We start from the raw sequence: 12,995 nt of genomic DNA, 5'->3' as shown, positions 1-12,995 counted from the left end.
AAACATTTACTTGGCGTCACTACAAGTTAACCGAAGTTAATAAAACTTCTAAATAATGTGCTTAAGAACACTAGCCTACATTTAAAATACTTCCCCATGTGTGTGTGTGGATTAGCTTCACTTTTCATACGTATTATTAGCTGTACTTGCAGAAAAGACAAGTACATTGATCCATGTTATTGCTTACATTTAACTTAACCCAGCTTTTCACGGAAACACTCCCAGGCAAATTAACCCTACAAAGTATTTCTAAATTTTTTTTTGTGTCATATATGACATAGTATCGTATAGCAATAAATGTAACTGTGACAAGACTTTACACATTGTGTAATTTGGAAGCGTGCACAAAGTAATGTTTTAAAAGATTTGTGGCTATAAAAATAGCCGTTTTTGTTGAGCAATGACAACGCTTAACCTCCGAATCCGTAAAGAGTTCTTCCTTGACGTTTTAAGGCATAAACAACATCCATAGCGGTAACGGTCTTGCGTTTAGCGTGCTCTGTGTAGGTTACAGCATCACGAATAACATTCTCTAAGAAAACCTTCAGTACACCTCTGGTTTTCCTCATAGATAAGGCCAGAGATACGTTTGACACCACCTCGTCGAGCAAGACGTCGAATAGCAGGTTTTGTGATTCCCTGAATGTTATCACGAAGAATTTTTCGGTGACGTTTAGCACCTCCTTTTCCCAATCCTTTACCTCCTTTTCCGCGTCCAGACATATTGATATAGTTGCGTACAGAACGAGTACAAAAACAACGTTTGAGTTAACAGAATTCAGACAGCTTTAAAAAGAGGCCATAAAATTACCTACTGCTCGTGGAAACACCCTAATTAACCAATAGAGTTGCGTCATTACAAAATGTTCCGAACATTTTGTACATTTTTTTAAGTAAAACTGTAGTTTTTTTAAAAATTCGTGGTCTTAATGTTTCAGTAAGGCAATAAATTGGCATCGTTGGAATTCGCCAAACCTTCTGCTACTTACTAAAAAAAAAAAAAGTCAAAAGCTTTTGTGTATCAGAAGATACAGCCGTTTTCCGTAGCCAAAAAACACAGATTTTATAAAAATGTTAAAGTAATGAGCGTAATGTCATTATGCAGCCAATCAGAAATTACTTTCTTAGCACCAATCAAATGGTTTGTTTTGAACCTTAGCTGTCAATCAATATGAGAATAAAACTTTGGCGCGATAGTGCATTTTAGACCGTCTTGTGTATCCGTACTACATCGACTTCTTAAAATATGGCTCGTACAAAGCAAACTGCACGTAAATCTACTGGAGGAAAGGCTCCACGAAAACAACTCGCCACTAAAGCTGCGAGGAAAAGCGCACCAGCTACTGGAGGAGTGAAAAAACCACATCGTTACAGACCTGGTACAGTTGCTCTCAGAGAAATCAGAAGATACCAGAAGTCAACCGAGCTCTTGATCCGCAAGTTGCCTTTCCAGCGTCTTGTGCGAGAAATTGCTCAGGACTTCAAAACAGATCTGCGATTCCAGAGCACAGCCGTTATGGCTCTGCAAGAGGCTTCTGAAGCGTACCTTGTTGGCTTGTTCGAGGATACTAACTTGTGTGCCATTCACGCCAAAACGAGTTACAATCATGCCTAAAGACATCCAGTTGGCAAGAAGAATTCGTGGGAACGTGCCTAAGCATCTTACCAAACAAAAAACGGCTATTTTTATAGCCACACATCCATAAAAAATATTACGGCTAGCTTTTTATATCAAACTTTGTTCTGCTTTCTGTTTAAATTTTATGCTACATAAAAATTTTATGCTACATAAAGTTTGACAATGTTAAAAATATGAAGGGCAAGAAAAGTAAAAGCAAGAAAATAAGAAATTTAAAAACGAAAATACTTAAACTTAGGGAATCTAATCTTAAAATTACTCTTTTTTAACTGTTTAAGTGACTTAAACAAGTTTAACTTTGTACCAAGATAATGTTTTTTTGTAAATGTGTGGCTATAAAAATAGCCGTTTGTTAATGTAATAGCCAGATACACACAAATTATTTTTTTGCGGTCTTCTTTGCTGCCTTTTTGGGAGTCTTTTTGACCTTCTTTGCTGCAGGTTTTTTAGCAACAGGCTTCTTTGTGGGTTTCTTAGCTGCTGGTTTCTTAGCCGAGGCTTTCTTTGTGGCAGGCTTCTTTGCTGCTTTCTTTGGCGTGCTCTTCTTTGCTGGCTTCTTTTTTTGGTGTACTTTTCTTTGCAGTAGGGGCTTCTTTGCCGTTGGCTTTTTTGCTGCGGCCTTTTTCTTAGGTTTTTCTTTTTTTACCTGACCTAGCTTGAATGATCCAGAAGCACCAGTGCCTTTAGTTTGAATCAAATCGCCTGATGTTACTCCTCGTTTAAGAGCCATTTTCAGATGATGATCTGAGTTTTCAGCAACTTTGTAATTTGCATGAATATATTTTGTAATAGCTTGGCGAGATGAACCACCGCGTTCCTTTAGGGTAGCGATAGCAGCCTTGATCATGTCCACATATTTAGGGTGATCAGCTGTCTTCTTTGCAGCAGGTTTCTTCTTGGGTGCGATTTTCTTTGGAGAAGCTGCTTCACTCATTTTTAATGTTTTCTTACAACATCCAACGATAAACGATGCTTGTTATCACAGTAGAAGTATACTAAACATTACCGTGTAAATGAGATATAATTTAAGACGGTGCGAAGTATGCGGACGTAAAAGTACCACTCCCGGGAATTGATTTGGCGCGAAAACAGAAATGTGTGTTTCTGTACATCGTATAATGTCCGTTTTGGAGCCGCGACTATGCGAAAGCATGTTAATTTTTATTTGTAGCACGACGCAATAGTCTGAAAGAGAAGCTGCTGGAGTTTGAGGTCTTCAGCATTACATCTACTCTGTTAATTTGGGCTTCTCCGCGCCCGTGTTAGGATTTTCATAAAGCGTTCTTTGGTTTGCGTTGCGTATGTCGGCCTACATCATCGACACGGCCTGTTTCCGGCTATTAGGAGCAATTCATATATTGGGCACTGCGTTTCGACTTTTTTATTAGACCACAGTAAAAAAATTCACTCACAGAAGTCCCTTTCTTTCATGGCTACAAACACGAAGAATTCTGTCGTAAGTAAAACGAATGCGCAAGCCAAAATAACGATGGGGCGAAGTCATAAGCATCGCCCTGTGGCCCAATGGATAAGGCATCTGACTACGAATCAGGGGATTCCAGGTTCGACTCCTGGCAGGGTCGCACTGTCGCATTTCGGCTGCATGGTCTACTGTGTAACGCGCGCGCACGTTCTGGCGTAATGCGTTGATAAACGGAATGTACGCAGTCATATTGGAAAGTAATATCACGCACTTAGTATCGTCGCCTTTGTTAGCATTCATGTAAGTTACCATCCACTCGCTACAGTCGCTCTCCATCCTACGGCTAAATCAACAGCCGTGATTTTTACTATGTCGCCGTCCATCCGTACGCGGTGACAGTTGTAAGCTTTACAGTAACGTGACATGCTCCACAAGCAGTTACGGTGTGTGGACGATGCCTATCATGGCAACGCTTGTTCTTTATCGCTTCTCGGCCTAATGGCTAAGATCAAGTGTAGTATCTGTTCTTATCAGTTTAATATCTGGTAGGCCATTCTCTGAATGGTCAGTATATTAATCTGATTTTTGGCCTTGGGTCATGGAGGTGGATTCATTCACGCCCGTGACCACGGGTTGCCTTGGTGTTGCACTATTACCGATGGCGGCCCACATAAGCAATAAAGAATAATAGCAGTCCTCTTTCCGACGGCACTCTGCATAGTCTACGGCGGGAACAAAACGCGTACACTGGGGGAGAATACAGCCTATGCCCCGCGACACGGCAGTTTATAACACACTCAAGCCACAAGCATTAACAAACTTTGAAGGGTACCCTCATGCTACGGTGCAGTTCCAACTCATACTTACCTGACGGGGAAGTAAAGACTGATCAATGAGGGTTTTCTTCCAGAGTGAGGCTCTTGCATTGCACTACGCTTGGGCTGACCTCTGCGATTACTGCAAACGTCAGTAACTCGACCGTACAATTTCTGGTAGTGGGGGGCCTGCGTCCGCGCTCGCCCCCTCCTTAAGTCAAAATGAATGAGCTTAGAAAAGTTGCGCGGCCAAATGTCGGTGGTGACTTAAACGCTAAGGTAAAACCTCGCTTGGCTGTTACGAAACGTGATTGCGATATAAGTCCTCGGAAGGCGGCGGAATTTTATTTTATTTGCCATTCCGTCAGGGTTATTGGATGATCGGCAATAGATCGAGTTTGTATGCATTTGAAAGCTCTTTTTTTCTCGTACTATCACCTGAAAATGTCGTAGGAAAATGTCATAGGAAACACTTTCAACAACCGCCACGTTCCTTAATTGTTATAACAAGAAATATATCACAGCACCATTGAAATGAAAAGGCAACAAATGAAAATGAAAAGCCTACGACACCGGGAGTTTCCCAGGCGGTCCCCCATCCAAGTACTATCCCGGCCCGACGATGCTTAACTTCCGTGATCAGACGAGAACGGGTGTGTTCATCGTGGTATGGCCGTAGACATTAGTAGGGGCAAATACGTGCAATTTATTTTGACGTTGTGATCAAATTTTTTTTATTTAATTTCTTTGAGTTACTTAGGACAAGGCGTATGCATGGATTATCTATTAGACTTTAAGGTTATAGTTTTGTGAAAAAAACAATGTTTTTTTAAAGATGTGTGGCTATAAAAATAGCCGTTGTTTTCTGAGTGTAGCGGTTTACTTCTTCTGTCCTTTGTCGTTCTTCTTTGGGAGTAAGACAGCTTGAATGTTTGGCAAAACACCACCAGCTGCAATGGTTACACCGCTCAAAGTTTGTTTAATTCTTCATCATTACGAACAGCCAATTGTAAATGTCTTGGAATAATCCTAGCTTTTTTGTTGTCTCTTGCTGCGTTACCAGCCAACTCCAATATCTCAGCAGATAAATATTCCAAGACGGCTGCTAAGTAAACTGGTGCTCCAGATCCAATTCGGTTAGCATAGTGCCCTCTACGAAGGAATCTATGCACTCTACCGACTGGAAATTGAAGTCCAGCTCTTGAGGATCTTGTCTTGGCTTTAGCCTTAGCTTTTCCACCTTTTCCACGTCCAGACATAACTGCGATTTGATTTGTAAGTTAATACAAAAACGTACGAATATTTAACGTAAGTGTTAACGAAATAAACTTTACTCGTTTTTTCATCATAAAAATAGGATCGAAATCATGTTTTTTTAACCAATCATAATTAAGTATTAAACAAAAGATTTTTTTTTTAACCAATTAAATTGCGTATCGGCGTTTTCGGATCGAATTCGATCCGATTTTTTTACTTATAAACAAAAAGTTTTGACTTGCAGTTTAATGCTTATTTACAAGTTAAGTAGCAAAAATTTTTAACCATGTCTGACGCAGCAGCTAAAGGAGGAAAACAGGCACCTAAAGTAGCCAAGAAAGGTGAAAAAAGAGCCGGCAAAAAAGGAGGAAAGATTGGTGGAACTGGTGAAAAGAAACGCAAGAGAAAGAGAAAGGAAAGTTATGCTATTTACATCTACAATGTTTTGAAACAAGTTCACCCAGATGTCGGAGTTTCAAGCAAAGCTATGAGCATCATGAACTCATTTGTCAACGACATCTTTGAGCGCATTGCTTCCGAAGCTTCGCGTTTGGCTCTTCAAAACAAAAAGTCGACCATCTCTTCTCGTGAAATTCAAACCGCAGTACGTCTTCTCTTGCCTGGAGAACTTGCAAAACACGCAGTCAGTGAAGGAACAAAAGCCGTCACAAAATACACAAGCAGCAAGTAAACCAACGTCTACCAAACACAAACGGTCTTTTTTAAGACCACACATCTTTAAAAAAACATTTACTTGGCGTCACTACAAGTTAACCGAAGTTAATAAAACTTCTAAATAATGTGCTTAAGAACACTAGCCTACATTTAAAATACTTCCCCATGTGTGTGTGTGGATTAGCTTCACTTTTCATACGTAATTAGCTGTACTTGCAGAAAAGACAAGTACATTGATCCATGTTATTGCTTACATTTAACTTAACCCAGCTTTTCACGGAAACACTCCCAGGCAAATTAACCCTACAAAGTATTTCTAAATTTTTTTTGTGTCATATATGACATAGTATCGTATAGCAATAAATGTAACTGTGACAAGACTTTACACATTGTGTAATTTGGAAGCGTGCACAAAGTAATGTTTTAAAAGATTTGTGGCTATAAAAATAGCCGTTTTTGTTGAGCAATGACAACGCTTAACCTCCGAATCCGTAAAGAGTTCTTCCTTGACGTTTTAAGGCATAAACAACATCCATAGCGGTAACGGTCTTGCGTTTAGCGTGCTCTGTGTAGGTTACAGCATCACGAATAACATTCTCTAAGAAAACCTTCAGTACACCTCTGGTTTCCTCATAGATAAGGCCAGAGATACGTTTGACACCACCTCGTCGAGCAAGACGTCGAATAGCAGGTTTTGTGATTCCCTGAATGTTATCACGAAGAATTTTTCGGTGACGTTTAGCACCTCCTTTTCCCAATCCTTTACCTCCTTTTCCGCGTCCAGACATATTGATATAGTTGCGTACAGAACGAGTACAAAAACAACGTTTGAGTTAACAGAATTCAGACAGCTTTAAAAAGAGGCCATAAAATTACCTACTGCTCGTGGAAACACCCTAATTAACCAATAGAGTTGCGTCATTACAAAATGTTCCGAACATTTTGTACATTTTTTTAAGTAAAACTGTAGTTTTTTTAAAAATTCGTGGTCTTAATGTTTCAGTAAGGCAATAAATTTGGCATCGTTGGAATTCGCCAAACCTTCTGCTACTTACTAAAAAAAAAAAAAGTCAAAAGCTTTTGTGTATCAGAAGATACAGCCGTTTTCCCCGTAGCCAAAAAACACAGATTTTATAAAAATGTTAAAGTAATGAGCGTAATGTCATTATGCAGCCAATCAGAAATTACTTTCTTAGCACCAATCAAATGGTTTGTTTTGAACCTTAGCTGTCAATCAATATGAGAAATAAAACTTTGGCGCGATAGTGCATTTTAGACCGTCTTGTGTATCCGTACTACATCGACTTCTTAAAATATGGCTCGTACAAAGCAAACTGCACGTAAATCTACTGGAGGAAAGGCTCCACGAAAACAACTCGCCACTAAAGCTGCGAGGAAAAGCGCACCAGCTACTGGAGGAGTGAAAAAAACCACATCGTTACAGACCTGGTACAGTTGCTCTCAGAGAAATCAGAAGATACCAGAAGTCAACCGAGCTCTTGATCCGCAAGTTGCCTTTCCAGCGTCTTGTGCGAGAAATTGCTCAGGACTTCAAAACAGATCTGCGATTCCAGAGCACAGCCGTTATGGCTCTGCAAGAGGCTTCTGAAGCGTACCTTGTTGGCTTGTTCGAGGATACTAACTTGTGTGCCATTCACGCAAAACGAGTTACAATCATGCCTAAAGACATCCAGTTGGCAAGAAGAATTCGTGGGGAACGTGCCTAAGCATCTTACCAAACAAAAAACGGCTATTTTTATAGCCACACATCCATAAAAAATATTACGGCTAGCTTTTTATATCAAACTTTGTTCTGCTTTCTGTTTAAATTTTATGCTACATAAAAATTTTATGCTACATAAAGTTTACAATGTTAAAAATATGAAGGGCAAGAAAAGTAAAAGCAAGAAAATAAGAAATTTAAAAACGAAAATACTTAAACTTAGGGAATCTAATCTTAAAATTACTCTTTTTTAACTGTTTAAGTGACTTAAACAAGTTTAACTTTGTACCAAGATAATGTTTTTTTGTAAATGTGTGGCTATAAAAATAGCCGTTTGTTAATGTAATAGCCAGATACACACAAATTATTTTTTTGCGGTCTTCTTTGCTGCCTTTTTGGGAGTCTTTTTGACCTTCTTTGCTGCAGGTTTTTTAGCAACAGGCTTCTTTGTGGGTTTCTTAGCTGCTGGTTTCTTAGCCGAGGCTTTCTTTGTGGCAGGCTTCTTTGCTGCTTTCTTTGGCGTGCTCTTCTTTGCTGGCTTCTTTTTTGGTGTACTTTTCTTTGCAGTAGGCTTCTTTGCCGTTGGCTTTTTTGCTGCGGCCTTTTTCTTAGGTTTTTCTTTTTTTACCTGACCTAGCTTGAATGATCCAGAAGCACCAGTGCCTTTAGTTTGAATCAAATCGCCTGATGTTACTCCTCGTTTAAGAGCCATTTTCAGATGATGATCTGAGTTTTCAGCAACTTTGTAATTTGCATGAATATATTTTGTAATAGCTTGGCGAGATGAACCACCGCGTTCCTTTAGGGTAGCGATAGCAGCCTTGATCATGTCCACATATTTAGGGTGATCAGCTGTCTTCTTTGCAGCAGGTTTCTTCTTGGGTGCGATTTTCTTTGGAGAAGCTGCTTCACTCATTTTTAATGTTTTCTTACAACAATCCAACGATAAACGATGCTTGTTATCACAGTAGAAGTATACTAAACATTACCGTGTAAATGAGATATAATTTAAGACGGTGCGAAGTATGCGGACGTAAAAGTACCACTCCCGGGAATTGATTTGGCGCGAAAACAGAAATGTGTGTTTCTGTACATCGTATAATGTCCGTTTTGGGAGCCGCGACTATGCGAAAGCATGTTAATTTTTATTTGTAGCACGACGCAATAGTCTGAAAGAGAAGCTGCTGGAGTTTGAGGTCTTCAGCATTACATCTACTCTGTTAATTTGGGCTTCTTCCGCGCCCGTGTTAGGATTTTCATAAAGCGTTCTTTGGTTTGCGTTGCGTATGTCGGCCTACATCATCGACACGGCCTGTTTCCGGCTATTAGGAGCAATTCATATATTGGGCACTGCGTTTCGACTTTTTTATTAGACCACAGTAAAAAAATTCACTCACAGAAGTCCCTTTCTTTCATGGCTACAAACACGAAGAATTCTGTCGTAAGTAAAACGAATGCGCAAGCCAAAATAACGATGGGGCGAAGTCATAAGCATCGCCCTGTGGCCCAATGGATAAGGCATCTGACTACGAATCAGGGGATTCCAGGTTCGACTCCTGGCAGGGTCGCACTGTCGCATTTCGGCTGCATGGTCTACTGTGTAACGCGCGCGCACGTTCTGGCGTAATGCGTTGATAAACGGAATGTACGCAGTCATATTGGAAAGTAATATCACGCACTTAGTATCGTCGCCTTTGTTAGCATTCATGTAAGTTACCATCCACTCGCTACAGTCGCTCTCCATCCTACGGCTAAATCAACAGCCGTGATTTTTACTATGTCGCCGTCCATCCGTACGCGGTGACAGTTGTAAGCTTTACAGTAACGTGACATGCTCCACAAGCAGTTACGGTGTGTGGACGATGCCTATCATGGCAACGCTTGTTCTTTATCGCTTCTCGGCCTAATGGCTAAGATCAAGTGTAGTATCTGTTCTTATCAGTTTAATATCTGGTAGGCCATTCTCTGAATGGTCAGTATATTAATCTGATTTTTGGCCTTGGGTCATGGAGGTGGATTCATTCACGCCGTGACCACGGGTTGCCTTGGTGTTGCACTATTACCGATGGCGGCCCACATAAGCAATAAAAGAATAATAGCAGTCCTCTTTCCGACGGCACTCTGCATAGTCTACGGCGGGAACAAAACGCGTACACTGGGGGAGAATACAGCCTATGCCCCGCGACACGGCAGTTTATAACACACTCAAGCCACAAGCATTAACAAACTTTGAAGGGTACCCTCATGCTACGGTGCAGTTCCAACTCATACTTACCTGACGGGGAAGTAAAGACTGATCAATGAGGGTTTTCTTCCAGAGTGAGGCTCTTGCATTGCACTACGCTTGGGCTGACCTCTGCGATTACTGCAAACGTCAGTAACTCGACCGTACAATTTCTGGTAGTGGGGGCCTGCGTCCGCGCTCGCCCCCTCCTTAAGTCAAAATGAATGAGCTTAGAAAAGTTGCGCGGCCAAATGTCGGTGGTGACTTAAACGCTAAGGTAAAACCTCGCTTGGCTGTTACGAAACGTGATTGCGATATAAGTCCTCGGAAGGCGGCGGAATTTTATTTTATTTGCCATTCCGTCAGGGTTATTGGATGATCGGCAATAGATCGAGTTTGTATGCATTTGAAAGCTCTTTTTTCTCGTACTATCACCTGAAAATGTCGTAGGAAAATGTCATAGGAAACACTTTCAACAACCGCCACGTTCCTTAATTGTTATAACAAGAAATATATCACAGCACCATTGAAATGAAAAGGCAACAAATGAAAATGAAAAGCCTACGACACCGGGAGTTCCCAGGCGGTCCCCCATCCAAGTACTATCCCGGCCCGACGATGCTTAACTTCCGTGATCAGACGAGAACGGGTGTGTTCATCGTGGTATGGCCGTAGACATTAGTAGGGGCAAATACGTGCAATTTATTTTGACGTTGTGATCAAATTTTTTTATTTAATTTCTTTGAGTTACTTAGGACAAGGCGTATGCATGGATTATCTATTAGACTTTAAGGTTATAGTTTTGTGAAAAAAACAATGTTTTTTTAAAGATGTGTGGCTATAAAAATAGCCGTTGTTTTCTGAGTGTAGCGGTTTACTTCTTCTGTCCTTTGTCGTTCTTCTTTGGGAGTAAGACAGCTTGAATGTTTGGCAAAACACCACCAGCTGCAATGGTTACACCGCTCAAAAGTTTGTTTAATTCTTCATCATTACGAACAGCCAATTGTAAATGTCTTGGAATAATCCTAGCTTTTTTGTTGTCTCTTGCTGCGTTACCAGCCAACTCCAATATCTCAGCAGATAAATATTCCAAGACGGCTGCTAAGTAAACTGGTGCTCCAGATCCAATTCGGTTAGCATAGTGCCCTCTACGAAGGAATCTATGCACTCTACCGACTGGAAATTGAAGTCCAGCTCTTGAGGATCTTGTCTTGGCTTTAGCCTTAGCTTTTCCACCTTTTCCACGTCCAGACATAACTGCGATTTGATTTGTAAGTTAATACAAAAACGTACGAATATTTAACGTAAGTGTTAACGAAATAAACTTTACTCGTTTTTTCATCATAAAAATAGGATCGAAATCATGTTTTTTTAACCAATCATAATTAAGTATTAAACAAAAGATTTTTTTTTTAACCAATTAAATTGCGTATCGGCGTTTTCGGATCGAATTCGATCCGATTTTTTTACTTATAAACAAAAAGTTTTGACTTGCAGTTTAATGCTTATTTACAAGTTAAGTAGCAAAAATTTTTAACCATGTCTGACGCAGCAGCTAAAGGAGGAAAACAGGCACCTAAAGTAGCCAAGAAAGGTGAAAAAAGAGCCGGCAAAAAAGGAGGAAAGATTGGTGGAACTGGTGAAAAGAAACGCAAGAGAAAGAGAAAGGAAAGTTATGCTATTTACATCTACAATGTTTTGAAACAAGTTCACCCAGATGTCGGAGTTTCAAGCAAAGCTATGAGCATCATGAACTCATTTGTCAACGACATCTTTGAGCGCATTGCTTCCGAAGCTTCGCGTTTGGCTCTTCAAAACAAAAAGTCGACCATCTCTTCTCGTGAAATTCAAACCGCAGTACGTCTTCTCTTGCCTGGAGAACTTGCAAAACACGCAGTCAGTGAAGGAACAAAAGCCGTCACAAAATACACAAGCAGCAAGTAAACCAACGTCTACCAAACACAAACGGTCTTTTTTAAGACCACACATCTTTAAAAAAACATTTACTTGGCGTCACTACAAGTTAACCGAAGTTAATAAAACTTCTAAATAATGTGCTTAAGAACACTAGCCTACATTTAAAATACTTCCCCATGTGTGTGTGTGGATTAGCTTCACTTTTCATACGTATTATTAGCTGTACTTGCAGAAAAGACAAGTACATTGATCCATGTTATTGCTTACATTTAACTTAACCCAGCTTTTCACGGAAACACTCCCAGGCAAATTAACCCTACAAAGTATTTCTAAATTTTTTTTGTGTCATATATGACATAGTATCGTATAGCAATAAATGTAACTGTGACAAGACTTTACACATTGTGTAATTTGGAAGCGTGCACAAAGTAATGTTTTAAAAGATTTGTGGCTATAAAAATAGCCGTTTTTGTTGAGCAATGACAACGCTTAACCTCCGAATCCGTAAAGAGTTCTTCCTTGACGTTTTAAGGCATAAACAACATCCATAGCGGTAACGGTCTTGCGTTTAGCGTGCTCTGTGTAGGTTACAGCATCACGAATAACATTCTCTAAGAAAACCTTCAGTACACCTCTGGTTTCCTCATAGATAAGGCCAGAGATACGTTTGACACCACCTCGTCGAGCAAGACGTCGAATAGCAGGTTTTGTGATTCCCTGAATGTTATCACGAAGAATTTTTCGGTGACGTTTAGCACCTCCTTTTCCCAATCCTTTACCTCCTTTTCCGCGTCCAGACATATTGATATAGTTGCGTACAGAACGAGTACAAAAACAACGTTTGAGTTAACAGAATTCAGACAGCTTTAAAAAGAGGCCATAAAATTACCTACTGCTCGTGGAAACACCCTAATTAACCAATAGAGTTGCGTCATTACAAAATGTTCCGAACATTTTGTACATTTTTTTAAGTAAAACTGTAGTTTTTTTAAAAATTCGTGGTCTTAATGTTTCAGTAAGGCAATAAATTTGGCATCGTTGGAATTCGCCAAACCTTCTGCTACTTACTAAAAAAAAAAAAAGTCAAAAGCTTTTGTGTATCAGAAGATACAGCCGTTTTCCCGTAGCCAAAAAACACAGATTTTATAAAAATGTTAAAGTAATGAGCGTAATGTCATTATGCAGCCAATCAGAAATTACTTTCTTAGCACCAATCAAATGGTTTGTTTTGAACCTTAGCTGTCAATCAATATGAGAAATAAAACTTTGGCGCGATAGTGCATTTTAGACCGTCTTGTGTATCCGTACTACATCGACTTCTT

At 40.0% G+C, this 12,995-nt stretch overlaps 6 non-coding genes across 6 annotated transcripts; 4 read left to right on the top strand and 2 right to left on the bottom strand.

The window, feature by feature from the left end:
• Positions 1 to 3,544: 3,544 nt before the first annotated feature.
• On the top strand, positions 3,545 to 3,737 carry LOC130661461 (U2 spliceosomal RNA). Its single transcript, XR_008988653.1, has one exon. It is a non-coding gene; the product is annotated as a U2 spliceosomal RNA (small nuclear RNA).
• Positions 3,738 to 3,921: 184 nt separating this feature from the next.
• On the top strand, positions 3,922 to 4,087 carry LOC130659439 (U1 spliceosomal RNA). Its single transcript, XR_008986644.1, has one exon. It is a non-coding gene; the product is annotated as a U1 spliceosomal RNA (small nuclear RNA).
• Positions 4,088 to 4,438: 351 nt separating this feature from the next.
• Positions 4,439 to 4,558, bottom strand: LOC130658998 (5S ribosomal RNA). The gene has a single exon (XR_008986209.1). It is a non-coding gene; the product is annotated as a 5S ribosomal RNA (ribosomal RNA).
• Positions 4,559 to 9,422: 4,864 nt separating this feature from the next.
• Positions 9,423 to 9,614, top strand: LOC130661032 (U2 spliceosomal RNA). The gene has a single exon (XR_008988227.1). It is a non-coding gene; the product is annotated as a U2 spliceosomal RNA (small nuclear RNA).
• A 185-nt stretch (positions 9,615 to 9,799) lies between these two features.
• LOC130659985 (U1 spliceosomal RNA) lies at positions 9,800 to 9,964 on the top strand. The gene has a single exon (XR_008987188.1). It is a non-coding gene; the product is annotated as a U1 spliceosomal RNA (small nuclear RNA).
• A 350-nt stretch (positions 9,965 to 10,314) lies between these two features.
• Positions 10,315 to 10,433, bottom strand: LOC130661719 (5S ribosomal RNA). The gene has a single exon (XR_008988896.1). It is a non-coding gene; the product is annotated as a 5S ribosomal RNA (ribosomal RNA).
• Between the last annotated feature and the right edge of the window lie 2,562 nt (positions 10,434 to 12,995).

Source organism: Hydractinia symbiolongicarpus, chromosome 9, assembly GCF_029227915.1.
Source record: "Hydractinia symbiolongicarpus strain clone_291-10 chromosome 9, HSymV2.1, whole genome shotgun sequence".
In the NCBI taxonomy this organism is placed as follows: domain Eukaryota; kingdom Metazoa; phylum Cnidaria; class Hydrozoa; order Anthoathecata; family Hydractiniidae; genus Hydractinia; species Hydractinia symbiolongicarpus.
The sequence above is the reverse complement of the archived record's forward strand: the minus strand, read 5'-3'. Positions and strand labels throughout refer to the sequence as shown.